Source organism: Pezoporus occidentalis, unplaced genomic scaffold (genome assembly GCF_034315485.1).
Source record: "Pezoporus occidentalis ecotype Australia unplaced genomic scaffold, CSIRO_AGI_Poc_V1 ctg99, whole genome shotgun sequence".
Classification (NCBI taxonomy): Eukaryota; Metazoa; Chordata; class Aves; order Psittaciformes; family Psittacidae; genus Pezoporus; species Pezoporus occidentalis.
Window position 1 is genome coordinate 1,926,836 of NW_026916358.1, and position 24,046 is coordinate 1,950,881.

The following is a 24,046-nucleotide window of genomic DNA, read 5'->3' on the forward strand; positions in this document are numbered from 1 at the left end:
GTGACTCAAATGTCAGTTATGATGAACCTTTTCCTCTTCCATCTCTGTGGATTCTGTCCTCAAACAAAAGCAAGAGAAAAAAGCTCCCAGAAAACACTCCAAAGCATGAAAAGCTCTAAAAAGCTGTAGGAAATGGAAGCTTTTTTTTTCAGTGTGGGCTGATGCTTTCTGGATTAATACTAAAATAGAGTAAATACTTTGTTGTTTAAAACAGACAATCATGGGAGAAGAGAGGCCACTGGCTTAAAAAAAAAGATGCCTTCTTTATAAGCATTTAAGTGGCTAAGTTCAAAATAAGAATGAACAGTGAAGAGATGTATAGTCTCTGTGGAAACACAGACTAAACAGAAACATCTGCTCCAGGTCATCTTAGAATCCAATGGGTCCTGACTCTACCAAGCATCTACACTTACATGTTCACTGACTGAACTGAGATTTAAGCATGCACATGAGCACTTTGCTCAATTGCGGACACATAATGAGTTAATAGGAACAAATACAGAAGGAGGAAGCTATAAAATTGCACAAGGGGCTGTAAAGTTAATTATTTTAATGTCACTATTAAGTTTAGGAATTGAAGTCCATGGGAAGAATATTTTACCAGCTGAAGTCTGGCTTTATTGGGAATTTTTGTTATTGAAATGGGAATAGCTGTCTTAATGCCTCAAGGTGAGGTGAAGCTATGCTTTACATACAAAACCTATGTCTTTGTACACTGCCCTTGAAGCATAACTGCTACTGCTGCTAATATCACTGAAGTTTTACTGAGGACTCAAGGAATGCTGTAATCCTCTTAGTTGCAGGAATTCTGCTGCATTTAGCTAAAGGGCTTTTAGCTGCAATTTGATTTACACAGTGAACACATTCCCATGTAACTAAACAAGCAGCTCATGGTGTCACATCCATCATATAAAACTCATGTTTTATTCTGACCTTCTTTCCTCACTGTGGATTTTCCAGCATCAGTGTCCAGGAGAAAATTAAAGGTGTATTACACACAGCTATCATTCGGTTTACATTAACAGTTTGGTTTTAGAAAGAGAGTTCCTAATGTACTTCTATTTTTTCCATGTGGGAGCTATCTCTGTCTTCCCTATAGCTACAAACATATGCAGCAGGGACAAAGGCTACAAAAAACCAAGAGTGTGAGCTTCCCAACCGAGTTGGCAGGACAAAGCCAACTCCAGTGCAAGAGCTGAGCATGCACTGCACTCAGCTGTGAGTACCAGCCTGTGCCCTGGGCTCAGCACTGGGATAACACAGACATGGGAGATCTGTAGCTGCCTTGCATTTCACCAACGTATAGTACAGGCAAAGTGTGCTTACCCCTATAGAAGCTGGGACAGACAGACCAAAGTGGCTGCCCCCAGAAGCAGGGGCTTCTCCTTATGCTATGGGACATACATGGCCAGGAGATTTGGTCTGCCCCTGGCACACTCAGGAGCCCACACCAAACTGGCTCATGCAAAGGGACTGACTCACTGAATGCTCCAAAGGGATGACAGCAACAGATAAAGCAATCTAGAAACGTTAAAACCTATGCCAAATAAACAAAAAAAAAGTGCATCTGAGGTAATACAGAATCACCATAACACTGAAGAGCCACCAGCCCCAACAGCTCATTTAAGTGGATATACTGCATATGAAGATATGTGCTTCTCAAAAATGTTATTTGTATGTATGTCCTTCAGTAATTTTGGGACTGCACAAAGCTGCTATCTCTGATATAGGCAGTGACACTTCTGTGGCACTTACCTGCCTGAAACAAATCAAAGATGTGTGGAAAATAAGATGTGTAGAAAATAAGAAATGTGGAAAATGGAAACTGAAAGGGCAGTGAAGTGTATTTGCTATCTGAAATATATAGTCAGTTTTAAAAAACCTGGAGATGCAAGAAGCATCAAATGCTATGATGTCCAAAGTTATTGAAACTATAATTAATTTTCTATCAAAAAGATGATCAAAAGAAACTGTCTGCTATAAAATCTTCCAGTTGTTGGAGTTTCATGCCATGAAACATGTCTAACATGACTTACCCTATTTTATGAATTCCCTAGATAGTTTGTAATAGATAGTAAGTCATTCCCTTCATTCCCTTGAAGCCATCAGGTCTAATTTTCCCAGACTGATAGCAATCACAAACTGTATTACTTGCTTGTTTTTGACTGCTTGTCTAAGACCAGTTCTAGTCAGCATGTTATAACTGTCCTTGACTCACACCAACCAACATCCCTATTAAAGGGCTCAGGAAAAACATGTTGGCCTGTATTAGCCTAAAATATCCTATGGACAATAAAGAAACCTCAAAGCTTTAAAGGCAGGATTCACTACTCTGCTTCCAGCATGTGCTACAAAGGGGATGACTCCTCATTGATCAAAGAAAACACCTATTTTGGCCTGTAAAACCACTGAGTCAAAGATGACTTTGGTTCTGGGGTTGTTAAAGGTGCAATTGTCCCTACACAGGGCTGGTATTAAAAGTTTAGAGCACTGGAACAACTGAATGTTGGCGGGCCCTCTCTGATAGCAATTACCAGTTGTTTTTTTCTGGTCCTTTCAAAGTAGCTAAAAGTCATTCCCAGACCATAGGCAGTGTTGCAGTTACCTGGTTGTAGGTCTACCTGCACCCTTCTCAGGAAAGAAGGTGGTTTTGGTACATATTCTGATGGGCAAAAGTTAGAATTCTTTCTGACCTGGTGCTGAGCATCCACACTGACACTGTTAGGCACCTAGCAGCAAGAACTACAAGGCTTGAGCAGATTCACTGTCCTTTTTTGATTACAGAAGCCTAGAACACTGATTTGGCTTAATCTTTCATGGCTAAGGTTATGTAAACTGAACGTCACCCAGAAAAGAGAAGGAAGGGGACAGAGAGGCAGCTACTCCTATTCCCATTACACAGTACCCATTAAACCTGGGATTTTACACTAGTATACGTCCAGAAAGCGATAACACTGCCAAAACAAGTATTAAAAAAATAATCTAATATAAATAATAATAAAAAAATATATTAAAAAGAAAATTATGTGTGTTTTTTTCAGGGGGACAGAAGGAAAATCAGACTTGCCAAAAGAGTGACACTTGCCAGGCTCTGGGGAACTACCAAAGCTTATTCGAGTTCAGATTTATCTACCCCATGGTGAGAGGACTTCCATGGACACATCAATAAGACTGTGAGTTGCCTTTATTGTAACGGCATGGAGTAGGTACTTCAAAAAAGTGCAGACTTTATTGTATGCTTGAATTAAACCAGTGTTTGGTGATAAAAAGGATGTTCTGTCAGCAAATGCAACACAGACTCCTGAAGGAGATTCAGCAGTTGCTGAACCAAGGCAGGTCTGAGAATGACACTATAACCACAGTGCATAGGGTTTACCTATGAGGTTGAAACTGAGGAATTCCACTTTGGGGAGGGAAAAACAGAAGGCCTGAGGGATACTCTCTGATAACACAAATAAAAATGCAGCTAGTTTTGTAAAGATAACACGTAAGGATATTACTGTGTGTGCTGCTGCTTAGCAACACAACTTGCTGTTATAAAGGTGGAAGGTGCTGAGATAACTTTCAGAAAATCAAGCCAGTAACTTAGTTTAAGATTCCTCTTTTTGAAAAGCTTGGCAACAAATGATATCTTAACAGATTTACTTTTTCAATAATCAACTTCTGGTTGGGGTGATTTTTTGTTTTAATAACTCTTGTCTTTGACTGACATAAAAGCGCAGCTGATGTTCAGGAAGAGTTAAAATGGAAATGCGTGTCTGTTTTTTTAAGCTGACTTCAGTGTATTTTACACTGAAGAATTCCTGGAGCAGAAAGGGAAAATATCAAACATTAATCCCTTCTTGGTTTCTGTGTACTTTCTTCCAGAGATAGCACCATGGAGATTGTGTATCTGTAAAATTGCTAATATGGTTGATCTTTTCAAAAAGAAATGAACTGAAAGGTGTAAAATTTCTTTCCAGGTTTCAAAATTACTACTTGATGCTAAGCAATAAAATGCTACCGTCTACATAGGAAATGGAGGGCACATTGGCCTGCATCTAAAGGAAAAGTGTTTTCAATCAAAGATGACAAAATGCTGCTTCAAAAGATATATATAACATGTACACTCATATAGCTAAAGCAGGAAATAACAGCCTCTGTGTTGTAATTGGCAAGGACAAAATAAATGTAAGAGTCAATGTCAGCTGAGATCAGAAAACTTACTTGGCTGGAATCAGAACACATTAAAATTTCTCCCCACCCTTCAAGTGTGTTTGCAGTTTGGCTTGTGGCTTCTCCCTTCTCACTGAAAAAGGCATGCATACATACATATGTATTTACCCTCATTTTCAAGCAGGGGAAAACGTATGACCCAGGGAATTACAGACCAGTCAGTCTCACCTGCGTGCCTGGCAAAATCTTGGAGCAGATTCTCCTGGAAAGCACATGAAAATCAACAAGGTGCTTGCTGACAGCCAGCATGGCTTCACTAAGGGGAAATCCTGCCTGACCGATTTGGTGGCCTTCTATGATGGGGCTACAGAACTGATGGACAGGGGTAGAGCAGTTGATGTCATCTACCTGGACTTGTGCAAAGCGTTCGACACTGTCCCACATGACATCCTTGTCTCTAAACTGGAGAGACATCAATTTGATGGATGGACCATTCAGTGGATAAAGAACTGGCTGGATGGCCGCACACAAAGAGTTGTGGTCAATGGCTCAATGTCCAGCTGGAGACCAGTAACGAGTGGCGTCCCTCAGGGATCGGTGTTGGGACTGATCATGTTCAACATCCTGGTTGCTGACATGGACAGTGGGATTGAGTGCGCCCTCAGCAGGTTTGCCATGACACCAAGCTGTGTGGTTCAGTTGATAGGCTGAGGGAAGGAATGCCATCCAGAGGGACCTTGACATGCTTGTGAGGTGGGCTGATGCCAACCTCATGAAGTTTAACCATGCCAAGTGCAAGGTCCTACACCTGGGTCGGAGCAATCCCAGGCACAGCTACAGGTTGGGCAGAGAAGAGATTCAAAGCAGCCCTGAGGAGAAGGACTTGGGGGTGTTGGCTGATGAGAAACTGAACAAGAGCTGGTTTCAGTGTGCGCCCACAGCCCAGAAAGCCAACCATATCCTGGGCTGCATCAAAAGGAGCATGGCAGCAGGTCGAAGGAGGTGATCCTGCCCCCCTACTCTGCACTCGCGAGACCTCACTTGGAGTACTGTGTGCAGTTCTGGTGTCCTCAACACCAAAAGGACATGGAACTGTTGGAACAAGTCCAGAGGAGGGCCACGAGGATGATCAGGGAACTGAAGCACCTCCCGTGTGAAGACAGGCTGAGGAAGTTGGGGCTGTTCAACCCGGAGAGAAGTCTGCGTGGAGACCTCATAGCAGCCTTCCAGTATCTGAAGGGGGTCTATAAGGGTGCTGTGGAGAGACTCTTCATTAGGAACTGTAGTGACAGGACATGGGGTAACAGGTTCAAACTTAAAGAGGGGAGGTTTAGATTGGATATAAGGAAGCAATTCTTTACTGTAAGTGTGGTAATGCACTGGAATGGGTTGCCCAGGGAAGTTGTGAATCCTCCATCCCTGGTGGTGTTCAAGGCCAGGTTGAATGGAGTCTTGGGTGGCATGGTTTAGTGTGTGGTGTCCCTGCCAATGTCTGGAGGGTTGGAACTGGATGATCTTAAGGTCCTTTACAACCCTAACTATTCTATGATTCTATGAAAATACATACATACCTATCCATATGTATATATCCATACATATGTATCCATACATACCTGTGTATGTATGAATATACACATTTGGATATATGCAAAAAATGTATACACTCTACATAGTGTATATGCCATATAGATATGAGTTTATACACTATATATGATATATACACACAAACTATACATTATATAAAATATACATACATACATATGGGCATAATTGTGTGGAAAGTCTTACACATGAGGCAAGCAAGGATGGATAAGAAAGGTATGATGCAAGTATGACTCACTGCTCTCTTCACCTTTTGAATTAAATTAACAACAAACTTTTCTACACTAAATACAAATACTCCCTCCAAACTTGGGGTGTGATTTTTTTTATAGTGTTAGGATAATGTTTTCTGTAAAAGTGGAGCTTTGGTATTCCCTAGATACATTTTTCTATGCATATATAAAGCACTCATTCACATTTTACTTGAGCTTTTTCTTTCCTTTGGACTGGTAGCTGCTCTACTTGCAGGGGAATTAGATGTTAAAATCTCTCAGGCATCATCAGTCTTTCAGTAGCTACCCACAATTACCCCTTTTCCTGGGAAGAGGTCATATTCTCCTACACTTCATTGAGGGATCCCTTCCCACCCCCCAGAAAATTTCTAAAGACTTAGAGATAAAACAAGGCATCATTCAGGACATGCAAGTATACCTTTGACATGTAGCTATTTATATTTGAATAAGCTTAATATATCTGCTCAGAGTTGTCTGTCAAATTCTGTAGACTACACAGAATATAAATCCAACTTGGTTTCAAAGCTTTCGTCTCACTGGCATCTTTAAAAATACAGCAATTATGTTGAAACTGGCCTGAAAGCATTCTGCATACTCATGACAGACCCTTTCTCTCAAATTATTATACATTTATCATGGCACAAGTGTATCCAGTAAAAAAACAAAACAAACCCAAATCCGTAAAGTCTAGAAGCCTTGAATCCCTCTCCTCTCAACAGGAGCCTCAACATCCTCCTGAATTTTAATCCCATTCTATAGCACATCATCCTTTTTTCAAGACAGAATGACAACTAAGAGGAAGAAATTAATGTAAACTGGAAATTAGATTAATTAAATCTAAGCAATTAGACTGAAGCTCAGGTGTATGCATTTTTTTTCCTTGAGAGATTGTGTACCCAGCGTTGTGTTGCACCTGAAGAAGTTAGGTCACTCTAGACCTCACTTTGACATGCAAGAGAAGGTAAACAAGGAGAAATTGGCTTAGTGAGTTGTACCCGGCTGGGGTGCTCATAAACATCTACCTTAGCTCACAGAAAATGAAGCCAAATTCCTTTTCTGTAGCTTGTGTATAACAGACAGTCCTTTATAAATTATGTATCATTTTAAGACTGCCAGTTAGGAAACTTAAACTATTACAGTTTCAGATTTGTTTTAAATTACTATAAAGGCAAGATAAGCAGAACCAAGCTAGTAAAATTTCATGAATTTGATACGTTACTCTTTAAGGCAGACTTTGCACAACAATTTGTGCTTGTGATTAAACACAAAATAATCCAGGACTAACAACACTGAAGCCCATACTGAGTACTCTGTAATACTCTTCCCAAATCCCATACCCATTAGATGGGTGAGGAGGGCAGAGTGTCTCCAGAACATGCTGTGCATGAGAATACAAAATGATCCCACCACCTGGCAGGCATACCTAAACTGCAAGCACACAGACAGCATGGTGAGGAAGCATTTGTTTTTTAAGAGTTAGGGTTTTGCAGTATGTTACAAATATTTCTCTCTCTGGTCAGTTTGCACAAGCTGATGCTATACTGGATGTATATATACATATATGCACAATTGCATATATAGAGATGGCCCCAAACCTGCTTGTCTGTAATAAGAGTCATACAGGTATAATGAATATGGAAAAGTAGTTTTCAGTTCTTGATTTCTTATTCATGGTCTTCTACACAAGTAATACAAATCTGTTTTGTGAAAAAAACCCTGTTAAATAACCTACTAGTTGTTCCTGCCTTATGAGTTCAGAAGCTGTATTTCCAGTTGCTATTCTAAATAACCAGAGTATGAAGCACTTTGGCTGATTTTTAGACCTATTGAGATCCTAGAATATATACAGTTATTTTAAAAACAAACACACAAACAAAACAAAACAAAAAACAATTCCTTTTTCTAGTTAAAGGTTTAATTTCCATCCCCACAAAATAAAAACCTCATACTGGAATATTCATAGTACCAAATATTGATGCTACAAGGGAAAGATAGCATAAAAAAACTGTGAGGAACAGGTGAGAGTATAGGTAAGGAAAGAATATATGATTAGACATGGAGAAAATAGTCTCTATTCTCTAGTACATATTATGGGGCCTCTTCTAGTGATTCGTCCATAGAGGTTTCCCTAGTTTGGTGCCACATGGTCTGCCTTTGTAATGATTCCCTTCCTAATGGTGTTTGCACCCTTTAGGAGAACCATCACAGCTTCAGTCTGGGAACACCCACTCTGACTTCTTCTCTAACACCTACTTTGATCATTACCTCCATGAAGCAGCATTCTTCACACTGAGGCCCACCAAAAAGGGAAGGTAGTAGGCCTGTTAAACCTCTCAGCTGGAATAAACACACTGCTGGAAACCTTCTCTGAGACAGGAAAATCCTGTTCACTGTGGGCAGCCAGCCATTGTTGGGAAACTGGTGGGAGTGACTTGTCAAAGCCTGCAACACTCATGAACATCATGCCTTCAGAAAGGCAAGCTTCACTATTATCACCCATAACCTTCAACAATTTTTACAGGATTTTCAAGAATTGCTACCCCCAGAAAGGACAAGAGGCTACCAAAAAAAAAATCAGGTGTAAATGATGGGAAGGATTTTGAAGGTGTCAGATATAGTGTAAGGCAGCTGGAGGGCAGTGATATGACATGGAAAGAAACGATCAGAAAGACAGTTCCTGGAGTGCTAAATCTAAAAGCAATGACCAGTGCTGAAAGACTTTCAATATCTACCTTTATCCTCTTTGATGGAGTCTGTGGAAGTAACGATGCATGAACACTTGAAAGCTATAGATGTATATGGGTGAGAAGGGGTATAAATCCCCCTGCCTTTTTTTTTTTTTTTGCTTTATTTCAGTTTTACACCGAATTATGACTTAAAATAGAGACATCTAAATGTCTTCCCTGAAATATCAGAAACATCACTAACAAAAGAAAAGAGTAATGACAAAATATATCTATGTGGGGTTTTTCAGTAAAATGTTTTTGAATTATATTTTAACTGACATGATTTTTCAACTCCAGATTAAGCCAAATTTTGTCCTTTAACTTCTGAAGTTGGATAAAATATATGAAAAGAAAAGGAAATACATGGTTTCTAATGCAAGAGAAACACTGAAATACGCATCACAATGTATAGTAAACATGTCATAAACTAGTCTCTTATTAAAAACAAATGCCAAATGTGACACAGCAAGCTCTTTCTGCAAAATTTTGGGTTATGACTGTTGTTACATATTCACAAATCTGGCATTCTGAAAGTTTATTTTACTTTGTCATATGTACATTAAAATAAACAACAGCTGGTGGAGGCGAAGGATTGAATTTCTCTGCTTTTCTACCATTTCATTTTCATATTGCCATAAACTACTCTAGTTCTGTAAATTTTCTGTTACCTTGATGAATTTGTCTTACAATCTTTTGCAAATGAATCTTGGGAATGCCATGAATTTTAATGCTTTTAAAATTATACAGCCATAGGGCTGGAAGGATTCTAAAGAGATCCAGCAGAGTCTATCACCTCCCCAGTATACACCAAATGCAGGACAAGTACTCCTCAACCAGCCTGAGAGTTACCATCTAATAAAAAGATATTTCATATCCCTGAACAACCTGCTCCATGATTTAAATTCTTGCATCCTCCCAAAGCTTTCAGTAGCACCTGATCTAAAAATTCGAGAAATTGCTTCCTTTTGTCTTTCCATTAGTATAAGGCTGTGCAAGCGCAGTTAGTCACAGCTGCTTTCTTTAGTAGCAGTGTTTTTACAGTTGAAAACTGCTCATATGTGTGTCCTCAGTATTTACACATCTTTGTTTAACGAAACCGGCACACAGAACAGAGCACGTCTGAGGCTAGGAGTTTCACACCTCTGATCACCTGTACCACGATAAGATCAATCCTGTTTGCAAAAGTACCATGTTCCCAAACCCACATACTGTTTCTGACTCACTATTCAAAATAGATCCTTTAGACTGTATTGACTCCCAACCTGTATTTATCCACCCTGCATGACTTCTCCCATTTAAGCAAAACTCTGCACTTGCCTTGACCAACCCTGATGTTCACTGACGTTTTAGACATAGATTCCTATTCTGTCATCCAAATTGGTAATGAAAATGCTGGGAACATTTTAACAGATCTTCATGAAATGGGCAACTTACACAGACTCCTTTAAGACAGTATTTCCCTAGCTGCTAAGGGCATGTCATGTATCAAGAACTTTAATTATATCATGACTACAGTTTCCTCTATATCCACTAGACCACGTTACCTGTCAAAATGAAAATGCACACTGCTCATTTTGGCCAACTTTTTACCAACACATGCTGGCAGTTCTGACCCAGAATATTCAACAGAAAAGGAACCAAAGCTTTTTCTTTTTCTTTTTTTTTGGGAGTGGAGAGGGAAAGAACAAACTTAAAAAGGGTAAGAACCCTGCACCTCGTATTTGGTGTGACCCAACCATGACTTAATGGGGTATCGTTAGAAAGGAGTTGAAAACGTCTAGGTATCAGATATGTGGGAAGCAAAACTCCTTGGCTGACGTTTCTCCAGTAAATGCTCAGGCTGCTGGATAGCAAAGATGGTTTTCTTTTACAAATCCTTATTTTCCATAACTGGCGAGATTGCTCTTTCTTGTCATGAATGGATATCATCTCCAGCTCTCTTTTTAAAAATGACTTGACCAGCCTAAGCATTAACAAGTTCTTTGAATATGAGAAAAACCGGAAGCCAAATAAAAAAATGGTGGGATGATGTGATGATCAAGATATGAAAGATGTACTCAGGGCTGAGGAGTGTCATGAATTCCTTGCATCAGCCTTCCCTGACAAGATGTTGGGAAGCTCCTGTGAACTCTTTGTAGCAGACATTAGAGGACCTAGATCAGTTTGGGGTACAAATGCAAGAGGTATTAGACTAATACAAATGTGTTAGTGGATGCTGGGGAATTTGAGGCAAATGGCCTGCAGAGAGAGGCCAGGTTTGAAGACACTTTCTAGATAGTATCTGACACAGTCAATGTCAAGAGTGGAATACCAGTGTGATGAATCACTGCTGGAGTACCCCTGTGTTCCAGGGGGACAACCACTGCATGTAGAATTCAGCACAGAAAACAATGGTCTCATTGTCAAATTTGCCTTACTATAGTCGTATGAAAAAATTAAGCTAAGATTATGAACACTTCATCTATTGGTATCTAAGATTTTTCTGGATCTTTAAGATGAATCTCTTTCCACAATCTACTTGCATTCCAGAATGACAGACGTTACATCTGTCACTTTATGCTAAAGAGGCACTTCTGACTTCACCATCTATATATACTTACATACTCCTAGAAGGACATTTTTCACATGTGTGCTATTGTCATCAAGGAAATAAATTAATACTCCTCTGAAGGCAATAGACACAGTTATTTCATCTTGTGGACACATAATGAAGAGGACAGACAAAAATCAGACTTCTGAAAGATTTTTTTTCCCCTCTCAAAGATATTTTTGTGTTATTAATTAGAACATGGGGTTAGGCAGCTAAGCCTGTTAATGACAGACAATTGTTAAAATTACCCATAGCACAGAGACTTCATCTGAATATTTGCAGCTGACTCTGCTACAGGCTGCCACTAGTCTTTACAGAAATAAAGGTCACCAAGCTTGCTTTAAGACAGGTTAGTGATTTCTATAGAGACAGGTTTATAGCACTAATAGCCCAGCTAGAGACCCACTGGCATTTCTAGGACAGAGTCAGGCATTTGTAAAAGCCGTGAGCTGTGTTAACTTCACCACAGTTAGATAAATCCTTGTAATTTCCCACAGAAAGCACACAATACAGATTGTGCTGAAGTACAACTGTATACTGAAACTGAATTATGGTGTTGACAGGAAAGAGAAATACATTATAAATTAAAAGTAAAATGTGTAACTTTGCAAAAATTGGTTAGTTGGCAAACTCCCCTTGAGTTTTATCAGTGAACTGTAATCATATATAAAGTAAAATGTAGGAGATGATTAGTTTCTGATAGGCACACTCACTTTAGAAGAAAACATTCAAAAAAAAAAACCAATTGCCCATCACATTATATTGGCTTTGATACTACACATTTTTTTTGAATCTTGACAGCTCCAAGTGCTCTGGGCTTGTAAATCTTATGGCAAAGAAATAATGTCAGTAAGAAAAAGACTGAAGTAACCTCTTACAAGATGAGTGGGATATAAGATAGGTTTTATTGGAACTTTAGTTCTAAATAATATTTGTTTTCCCTCAAATTTGTTTCTAGTTTGCGAAGGGGAAGATTATATCAAATGCATTACTATACTGTTGTTACTCTGCTGCTGCACAAAAGGTAGTACCTTTATAAATGATTTCTGCAGGTAGCACAGATTCGTGGGTTATGTAGGGGAACAAGAACAACATCTTACTGATGGCAACTGAAAACAATCAATATGGATTCCAAATCTTGTATCCAAGCAGAAAAATTGCTACCACACTCTACTGGTTCATTTGAGCTACTTCATGCATTCTCACATACCCTGAGAAGACAGATATCTAAGTGCAGTAGCAGACATTTATGAATTAAAAATAGATGATGGCTATTCTTTAGCGTATTTAAATAACTGAGTGGTGGTTAAAATCCTGTAAGAGTGAAGCAGCAGTTCAGCAGGTAACAAACTGCTCTTCTGCCAGCAAGCCCACTGACTATATCTAAGAAGGTATCAGTTCAAACAGCTGCAGGGTTTGTTCAGAAGGAGTCTAAGAGTAATCTAATACAGCGGTTAAAGATATGGTTCCATTAGAATGATTCAGTCAGCAAACATGTTCAGGTAGCTATACCTTAATGTGTGTATTAATTTAAACAATTGTTAGCAGCAAGCTTTTTGTTGATTGAGACATGAACAGGAAAGAAAAGGACAGAAAAGGATAGGAGAGGATGGAAGAGGAGGAGGAAATAAAGGGGTGAAGAAAAGGAAAGGAGGAGAAAGGGGGAAAGCAAAATGGAAAAGAGGAAAGGAAAAAAGGAAGGGGGAAAAGGGAAGGGGAAAACAGAAAAGATGAAAGACTCGGTGTGACACAGCTCATGCTCACTTCTGAAAGTATACAAGGAAATTCAGAGCTAACACCCTGCTTTTGAAACATTATCTATATACACAGATAATTCAGTAGGACTGTATATGGACCAGGCTGCTTTCCAGCTTGGACCATATAATAATTTTGGAATCTGTGATTTTAACTTAATTTTCAAGTAAGTGTCTCTTCCTAGGCTTCTCATTCAAAAAAGAAAAAAAAAATCTTTTTGGTTCCAAATTTCTTTTTGTTTTCCCTTACAGGCTTAAATGAAAAAAGTGGTTGTGTTTAGAATCATGAACACAGATAATTATCATTATAAATAGCGGTTTGCTATGATTTAACCTGGAAGGTGAGGGAGACCAGTGAATCTCATCACCTGGCAATGCCTTTATTTGCTTGTATGGAGAGTCTGATACATAGACTGTCCAGGTGGATTTTTAACATATCACAGCTCATAAAAACCTCTAGATTTTCATAGCAACTATTTTAGCTTAGACTTTTCTTCTTGTATTTCCTAGAAATTCCTCTTTACATGTACAAGTATTTCACAAGCACCAGAATGAAGGACTAGGAGCTAATCTGAAATGTAGCACCACAACTGAAAGGTGATAATGTTTGAACACTGGTTTCTAAGCATGTTTCTTGTGCTGTTTAATCTCTCATTGAAAGCCACTTCTGTAGCTCTGATAGTACTTGTTACCCTTTTTTCTGCCTTTTCTGTTTCTCTCATGTCCTTTTTAAATAGGTGACCAGAATTCCTTGCAATATTCATAGAATCACTGAATTTGGGTTGGAAAGGATCTTAGGATCATCGAATTCCAACCCCCCTGCCATGGGCAGAGACACCTTTCACTAGACCAGGTAAGTATAAGTTCAAGCTTATACAATGGTAGAACAACATTGGGGATGTTTTTCTCAACCTCTTTCCTAGTACTTTCTAACATCTTCCTTATTGTTTTCATTTTCCTGAACAGAGAATTGAATTTTTCATTAAATTACTCAAGCTGACTCGATGATCCTTTTGAAGATACCTGAGAACCCTTCATCATATATGTACATGTATTTATGATACATCACTAATAATTTCACCTCAACTGCCCTCATAGGACTTGCAAATTCTGTTCTTCTCCTCCAGCATTACCACGCTTGAGTTTCTGTATCCCTGAACATTGCAAGTGGTCAGATCCTTGTTTTCACTCTCTCAGTCTGCAGACTGATAATAATCCCAATTGCAAAACATGTCCTTTATCTTCCAAGGAAGTAGAATAATATTTTAATAATTACTACTATAATTTTTCCAGCCTAATTTTGCTCTAAATATCCTTTTTCAATTTTTTTTTTTTTTGACAATTACATCCAGGAAAAGCAACAGAGGTATTTCAAATGATTCTCTGGATTACCTTCTAATTCCAATTTCAAAGGCCCCAAAATATCTGGGACAGTTAGTACCAAGACACAGGCTATTCTATCAGTGATTCACTAAAAGGCCAGACCCCTTCAAGTCAGTATTTGTTACATATGGATATTCAGCTAGTTTTTGAGCAATGCTTTCATTTCTGAGTTTTGTAACAGAAGAATCCTTCAGACTACAATGAGTAAGTAGGGATGGATATAGTTAGAGTCAGTACGAAGCCTGTCCAATGTGAATTTTATCACCTCAAAAGGTAAAAGGATGATGTAGTCTTATAAAATTCCACCATTCTTCTGGAAAGACCAAAACTAATCGAGCAATACCTGTACCTCCCTAAGGAAAGGTCAAAGTAAAAGCTATACTGAGTTAACAAGATGATTCAGCAGGCTGGAATCATATTTCTTTTGACTTGACATTTAGACTGAATTAACAACTTGAACTTACTCAGCAAGCAATGGAGCTCAAAGCAAATCCATTTAGTTTTTTATTGAGAAATCCAAAATGTGCCAGGCTGACATGACTAAGCACCTACTGAGCCTTGACCATCCTGGAGCACAGAAGCATGAGCAGGACAGAAGAGCTTTTTCACTACTGAACAGTGAAAGAAAACATGCAAAAAGAAAAGGCTCCCAAGAGTAGCATGCAATTAACAAAAGGCCAAGGGCAGATTGCCAACCACAGCTACACATTTTCTTCATTAAGAGTTTAAAAATTGATGCAGAAAGAGCAGGTTGAAATGTGAAAGTCAGTTCTTTCAACTTGACATTTAGACTGAACTAATATCCTAAACTCGCTCAGCAAGTGAGATAAAATTATCAGGTATGGTCTTCAATGGTTTTTAGCAAGTGCTTGCAAGCCGTACCAATAGAGAAACTAGAAAGCCATATCCAAGTGAATTAGGTGAGTGAACCTTTCCAGAGATAGGTGTTCTTAAAGGTCCAGTTCCTACTAAAGGCATCAGAGCAGAGTAGAGTGCTATTGGTGTTTGACTAGCAATAGCTAGTGGCAATACTCATTCTATTTTTCGTGCAAGGCAATTATTTGTATACAGTGTTTTATAGACTTATAACAAACAGTTAAGCATATTCAATGCTAATAGGAATAAGAAAATACATATATGCCAGTGTTTGCCAGGTAGGGAAAGATACGCTCATCACAGGAGTGTTTGCTCAATTATTTTTTCTAATTTTTAATTTAGGCTCAGGATATGTATGAATGTCTTTCTTTTCTAATTCTGTGCAGGTTGGTTTTATTCACACTTTGTTTATCGTTAATCTTTAATAGGCCAGACACATGTAGCAAGATCTCAGCTAAATGGAAATTTCTCTTTCCACATGCTCAGGGTAGTTCCAGGCGAAGTGCTACATTACCAGATAAAATGGATGTTGCAGTCTGCTGAAACACTAAAATGCTTTGCATCTTCTGCCTTGTATGCTATTAGAAATAGAACAGTCCAATATTACAGAGGTCCCCTTAGTAAACACCTTACATGCGTGTTCTTATCAGAAAAGCCGTTTAGTTGATGAAACTCCCATTTGAATTTAGATTACCATCCTTAAATACAGCAGAAGGTATGGGATATACCCTAAAGGCAGCCCTAGCACATAGTCAGCTGTGATAGATCTATCTGCTTAGCAGATGTCAGCCATACTACTGAAAGTCAAATAATTATTCATTCATTGTAAGCTCACATGATTCTACCTCAAGCCAAGATGTTTTAAGATGCATATAGAATCATACAATCATAGAAAAGTTAGGGTTGGAAAGGACCTTAAGATCATCTAGTTCCAACCTCCCTGCCATGGGCAGGGACACCACACACTAAACCGTGCCACCCAAGACTCCATTCAACCTGGCCTTGAACACCACCAGGGATGGAGCATTCACAACTTCCTTGGGCAACCCATTCCAGTGCACCACTACACTTACAGTAAAGAATTTCTTCCTTATATCCAATCTAAACCTCCCCTCTTTAAGTTTGAACCCATTGCCCCTTATCCTATTACTACAGCCCCTAATGAAGAGTCCCTCCACAGCACCCTTATAGACCCCCTTCAGATACTGAAAGGCTGCAATGAGGTCTCCACACAGCCTTCTCTTCTCCAGGCTGAACAACCCCAACTTTCTCAGCCTGTCTTCATATGGGAGGTGCTCCAGTCCCCTGATCATCCTCGTGGCCCTCCTCTGGACTTGTTCCAACAGTTCCATGTCCTTTCTTGTTGAGGACACCAGAACTGCACACAATACTCCAAGTGGGGTCTCATGAGAGCAGAGTAGAGGGGCAGGATCACCTCCTTCGACCTGCTGGTCATACTCCTTTTGATGCAGCCCAGGATACGGTTGGCTTTCTGGGCGGGGGGCGCACACTGAAACCAGCTCTTGCTCATTTTCTCATCAACCAACACCCCCAAGTCCTTCTCCACAGGGCTGCTCTGAATCTCTTCTCTGCCCAGCCTGTAGCTGTGCCTGGGATTGTTCTGACAAGGTAGAACCTTGCACTTGTCGTGGTTAAATTTCATAAGGTTGGCATCAGCCCACCTCACAAGCATGTCAAGTTCCCTCTGGATGGCATTCCTTCCCTTCAGGGTATCAACCAAACCACACAGCTTGGTGTCATCGGCAAACTTGCTGAGGGAACACTCAATCCCACTGTTGATGTCACTGATGAGGATGTTGAACAAAATCGGTCCCAACAGCAATCCCCGAGGGACACCACTCATTACTGGTCTCCAGCTGGACACTGAGCTGCTGACGACTCTTTGCATGCGGCCATCCAGCCAGTTCTTTATCCACCGAGTGGTCCATCCATCAAATTGATGTCTCTCCAGTTTAGAGACAAGGATGTTGTGCGGGACATTGTTGAGCGCTATGCACAAGTCCAGGTGGATGCCATCAACTGTTTTGCCCCTATCCATCAGTTCTGTAACCCCATCATAGAAGGCCACCAAATTGGTCAGGCAGGATTTCCCCTTAATGAAGCCATGTTGGCTGTCACCAAGCACCTTGTTGTTTTTCATGTGCTTTCCAGGAGAATCTGCTCCAAGATTTTGCCAGGCACAGTGGTGAGACTGACTGGTCTGTAATTCCCTGGCTCATCCATTCTCCCCTTCTTGAAAATGGGGGTTATATTTCCCTTTTTCCAGTCGTTGGGAACTTTACCTGACTGCCATGATTTCTCAAATATGATGGCCAGCGGCTTAGCAACTTCATTCACCAGCTCCTTCAGGACCCAGAGACGGATTTCATCAGGTCCCATGGACTTGTGTATGTTCAAGTTCTTAAGATGGTCTTGAACCCAATCCTCTCCTACAGTGTGCCTAGGGTCTTCATTCTCACAGTCCCTGCACTTGCCTTCCATGACTTGAGTGGTGTGGTCAGAGCATTTGCCAGTGAAGACTGAGGCAAAGAAGTTGCATATCTCACCTCTGCTATATAAATCAGGGTATAGCATATCAGCTCTTAACTCCACACTAGAAGAGCTCACAACTCCATTGAACTCAAAGTCAGCCCTCATCTCATTTCAGACACTCTGATATAGGCAAATAAAGAAAATATGAGCTACTATATTTGAGCACCACAGGTGCACTACATAAAGTCCAGGAATGCTCAAGGCCAAACTGAATATATGTGTAGTATGGATGTAGGGAGCATGTACCATCTTCTTCAAGGCCAAGGAAGGTTCCTGACCATGTAGAAATGTGTCAGTACTGAGTACGCAGACTCACCTGCATGCTCTTGTGTGCAGAGACACACAAGCACACAACCACACACACAAAAAAATCATTCCGCTTCTAGAGGTGTGTGATTTGAAAGAGTGACCTGCCCACTTCACATAAATGTTAAGTATTAAAGTATATACTGTGAAGACAATAATCTTGCATCACTACCAAAATTTTGTACTTATTCTCATTTAATCCGTTATATTTATATTACACATAGGTTTGCCTCCACTAAAAATAAATGCAGGTTTCATAAAGGAAGCATACATGTGCCATTTAAGTCTAACTCTTTAGCAGGGTACAATATTCATCATACAAAAAAAAAAAAGGATATAGTAGGTTATAAAAATATTAAAGTACTAGTAGCTGTTGAGCAAAATGAGTATTACAAGTAAGTGAGGCCACCTTAGCTTCAGTCAGGTTAAGCTGAAGCTACAGGACCAGACAAAATTTGAGATACAAGACAGAGATGAACTGGGCTTTCCCACGTTTTGTTTATGGATAAAATAGCTTTAGAGCAAGGTAGCTAGGGAATCTATTTTTTACCTTATTTTAACTGAGGTAAAAAAAAGTAAGATCAATCTTGTAACTTTATATAATTTGACACATTTCTATTATTAAGATAATTAAAGCCCGAGAGCTCAACTCAATTCCCTTGGTCATAAACCTTGAATTCACTTTTATGCAGAGGTTGTCATGCAGATATGCAAGTTATTCAACTGAGCTAGCAAAAAAATCCTACCTAGCCAATAGGATTTGAAGGTAATGAAACAATTGATTAGAAACTTTGAAAGAATGTTTGATTTAGATTTTTACCTTTCTTCTTTTACATGCTTTTGATTTTCGGTTTGTAAGTGCATAATCATCATTTGCATCCTTTTATATCTCTGTAGCATGTGTATTTGTCATGTCATACTGGCATGTCATTGTTCTTCACTACATGACTAAATTTTCAGATAAAATTCTTTCCCTTTATCCCTGCCTCAAGCACTGTATCTTAACCTCTCAGGATGCTCTACAGTGGAAGGCAGACTAAATCAAAGAACTAATGAACGGTTACAGCTATACGGGACTAATATGGAAGCGGAATAAGGATAGAAAAAGTCAAAGCAAACATCCTTCATCTCTTCTCCACCAGGAAAAAGTAGAACTACAGTTTGGATTGTGACTGAAAGCTTCACTATATACATCGTGGTTTATGCGCAGTGAACCAAGGCTTTGATTTCCCACTCGGACAGCACCGGCTGGGGAGTGGCATAAAGACTCTCACACAATGGCACAGCTAATGTGGGGATCAAAGACATAATGCTACATGTAGGACAATTTATTTTGCTTCAAATCTTCTGACAGATATTCTGCTTGAGGTCACACATTGGTTTCTTAAGCGGAGTTAAACTACAGGAGAGTAAGTGTTGCTCAGTTCTCAGTGCTGAAGCATAAGTGCACAAAAACATTCTTTACCCGCAGAACATCCTTCCACACATTTAATTTTTCCAGTTTTATAACTGGTGAGCAAACAAAAAAATCTTATACTTTTGCCTACCGGGAAAAAAACTTCATTAAATCACCCCCTGAACAGAGGCATCGTGAGTGCTTCGTATTGATGTATGCCATTTACTGTAAACGAAAAACTCATGAGACTGCAGCTCATTCTTTATGGGCATAATGCATCCAGAGATTAATGCATCAGAACTTTAACTTCTATTAGCTTGTTATTAAAGATTGTAACAGGCTTATTTGTTCCCTAGTTTATCTAAAGAATGAAAAATGTCAAGCCCAATGAAATCCTGACCAGCCATTAACTTGATTTACGATGAATTTGTACAGTGCGTGATTTACGCCAACATTGTATCACTGCTTCTCTGCAAAATAAAAACAATTAACTCATGATTTACATTTATGCAAGCATAGGGGAAAGAACATCATAATCTTTTCTGTCTGCTTCCCTTCTAGCATGCTCAGATCTCAAAAAATGACTCACCTGGTCACATGTTTCAACAGTCAGTCAACACAAAGAACAACTCTGAGTGAACATACCTGTCACCCATGACTTAGACATGTGTCTATACAAGACCTGACAGCTGCTGAAATCTCTAAACACTGGACTTTTACATTGGACTGACTCGCCATACCTTCACTCTCTTAAAAGCTGACATGGCAAACTTACAAATTTTGCAGCTATACACAGAGAAAAAATGTTATCTGTCCCCTTTGTTTCTCAGGGTTTCACATTTTTCTCCACTGTTACAGAAGACACTGAAATTTATGCCCTTGCGACAGCCTTCTTCAATAAGAACTGGTATTAATGCAGCACACAAAAGTGCTGTTTATGAATGTGCAAACAAGTATTTGTAAGGACCTCACTGAATGAATGCCAAAATTCAGTGTTAAAATGCTACAGATTTTGTTTCAAAAGTTATGTTATACTTGTATTTTATATTATGATCTGGAACTAAATAACAATGACGCAATTATTATATCTTTATGGCAAGTTTTAAAATGGAAAGGCAAAGTTATTTATCATTCTTCCTCTATACAACCAGAAGTTAGGAGAGAAAGCATACATAAAGGCCCAAAGGGAGGAAATAAAGTTTATGAACACAGAGTATAATAAAATAAAAATAAAAATAAAAAAAAATAAAGATATGAGTTTAGCTGTCTGTCCGAGCACATTCACAGTTAGGATCAAGCATACTCAAAGCTAAGTAAAATCCCAAAGGATTTAATCACATTTGGAAGGGAGGAGCTATAGGAACCAAAGGACCAGGTCTACATCATCTTCACCTGAACTACATTTCTTAGGACTTTGTTTCAATAAATAATGAGAAAGATTTTGAGCTTTGTTTCTAAAAGAAGGCCTGTGATACAAATCTGGTTTTATTTAGGGCTTTTAGAAGATAAGAGTTAATGGTACATAATTGCTTTATCAATCCTCTCAACACAAGTCATAACTTCAGTGCCACCAAAGATACAGTTTCAGAAAATCAAATTTCTCTATAACTAGACATATGAAGCACACGAAAGAATGATGGAACAATTATTACTTTTCTATCTTACTCTTTGTATTATGTGAAGATAAATTATTTTCAGTTAAAATCATTGTGCATTCTGCCCTGTCTTCCCCTGCTGTCTTCCTACAAAAAATCATTTCCAAATGAGCTGGAGAACTGGAAACAGGGGGATCCTTCTACTTTATAATCCTTTCCTGAGTACCTTAATGAACAATGATAATTGTTTTTACAGATATTTTTAAATGTTCCAAATAATGCAGACATAAAATAGGATTAAGGAATTGTAAATCATAAAAATCTCTGTTTTCTTTCTTTTTTCTCTCAGACTTTCTTTGGAGGCACAGGAGATTTCAAAATCACCACTGTTGTTTATATCCAGTGATTTTTAAAAAATACTGGAGTCAAAATCTCATCACACAGAATTCAAAATTCATTTCTTCAGGTTTATAATCGAGTCACAATTTCACTCTGGGCAATACTTTTTATGTAAGAGACAAATCATTTTTCCCCCGCTAAATTTGGTACTTTGAAATCTGGAAGAGGAGTAAGAGAGAGAGGACCAGGCAGCTCTCCGCAGTGTAACCTTAACTGTCTTCATTCCTCTACAAGTTGATAAGACTCAGAAAGGTCAGGGCATGGGATAAAAGAGAAAGAGGATCTGGTTCTCTTGTGACATGTAGAAGTCAGAAATCATGTGGCACTTTTCAAACAAAACAACAAAAGTTCCTGCAAAGGGAAATAGTCTGGTAATTCCACTACCTAAGCCTACATTTAGGTCACAAGTTAAGCTAGCATTTTATGAGGAATTAAGCATCAGTAGGTGCACCATGGAGTGGAGGACAAGGCATATTGGTAAGGCCAACTTCTTGACTGGTTTTTCTTGTTCTTTTTTTTTTTTTTTTGTCAAAAACATGAAGTCAAACTAGAACTCAGGTAATGACATGAAAGGATGTAGTAAGTGCTTTTCATCCCTACTTTTTCTTCGCTGTTCTCAAGTAAAAAGAAAAACCCACATACAGTAGAACTATCAGGTCAAGGCACACATCCATATACTCCAGAATCCCATGATACAGCCCACTGTTGCACTCAGCAAGTCAGATGTGTATTACACCGTGTGTTGAAGTCTTTGTGCTCTGCTTACAGTCCTTTTTATTGTTAACAACGTCCTAGCTACAGTCCATAAAGAAATGCCGAGCTTTGTTCATGCACAGCTTTTGTCAAAGGAAGACTGGCAGTGAGACAAGCCAAGACACGAGGCTCCACAAAATCAAACTGAAATATTATCCTGAAACAATGCTCTGGGACTCTTCTTGCCCTTTGGCAAGGTTTCTATATGCAAGTGGGAGACAATGCAGACTGAAGAGATCTATCCCTTTTACAAGTTTTACTAATTCTTATTAGGCTGGTTCATGAGTTCTCTGGGCCCCACAGCAGAAGATTTTAATCATATTGTGCCTTCTGTGCTACAGTGATCACAATGCTAATCTCTGTAATTCCACATTTGGGAGCCCACTTTTCAAAAGTGTAAACAACTGATGCTGCCTTTATAAAGAACATTTTTCCAGAGGGAATGCAATGGTAGAGTTATAGAGAAGCATCATAAGCCAAAAACTGGGGGAAAAAAAAAAATTGCACTATGAGTAATAAACCATTCTCAATTTTCTTCCCTTGTTCTGTAGAACGTGCTCAAATAAAATATATGTAAGTAATATTTTGTGAGGGAGCAAACTTTGACCCTTTCTACTTACAGGTATCAGACACTTTAAAGGAAAACAAAGAAGAAAGTGAATTTCTGCATCTGCAGGAATGGAAGAACAGGTTTCTTAAAAGCAAGAAACAAGAGCAGCAAGAGTGAAAATATGGACTCAGAGGGAAGAAAAGTCTAATAAAATATTTGTGTTTCTCCATGTCATAAAAACTGATGCCCTACCAGATTCCCTAACAACTCCTGAAACCACATTTTTTTTCTTCAGCTTTCCATTTTGAACACTATTTTGCTTAGCATCTCTGAAACGCTTCCACTATTCAGAGCTAATATTTCCCTCCTGTGAGTGAATTACATAAGGATGGCAGCAAAGACAACCTGCAGAACCAAATTCAACCATCCACATAAAGCCATTCTGGAAAATAAACCCATACCTTTAAAGAAAAAGACCTGTCCAATTCCTAAAGGTCTTCAAGCTTGATAAATGGCAAGAGCTCTGAGATGATAGTGCAGTCATGTTGTAATACTGTTTAATGGCATTTGCTGTCAACATTATTCATACAAGGATGCTATTGACTTGTAACTCCTTGAAAAGACAATCTTTTACAAAACCCATATTACTGAAATCCTTGAGTGTTTTACTATTACAGAGATTGCAGATGACTTCATAGGATCTATTAATGCTCCAAGTGACAGGATGCTACAGAAATTGACTAAATTTAGAGAAGAAAAAGAGAAAAGCAGATATATAATTGAGTTCCTGCAATAAGAAAATGCAGGCACTGTGCCAAATCTTACATTAACTATCCCAAATCTACTAAGATATTTCTTCCACTGCAATTAATTTACATTGCACTATTAATAATGGCGTAACTCGTGCACTCTTGATCTCAGGGTACAATACCATTAATGCTACAGTAGTCTAACATAAAAATTTACACACATTTTGAAAAATTATGAAATGCATATTTCAGAAAATTTACCAAGCAGTTGAAGCTGGGATAATGCACTTACTATGTTTGCAATGCTCCCACATTTCTTCTAATACGTAACACAGAGGGTCAGAGGACTTTAATCTATGAGGTCAGAATATTGCAAGATAATGACTTTTGTCCACACCAGAAAGTAACAGCATTAAAATAGATGCA

At 38.9% G+C, this 24,046-nt stretch overlaps 1 protein-coding gene across 1 annotated transcript in view; it reads right to left on the bottom strand.

Annotated features, from left to right (window-relative positions):
- The window catches only part of LOC134157743 (opsin-3-like), an 87,019-nt gene that overhangs the window by 31,302 nt on the left and 31,671 nt on the right, over positions 1-24,046 (bottom strand). The window lies entirely within an intron of this gene.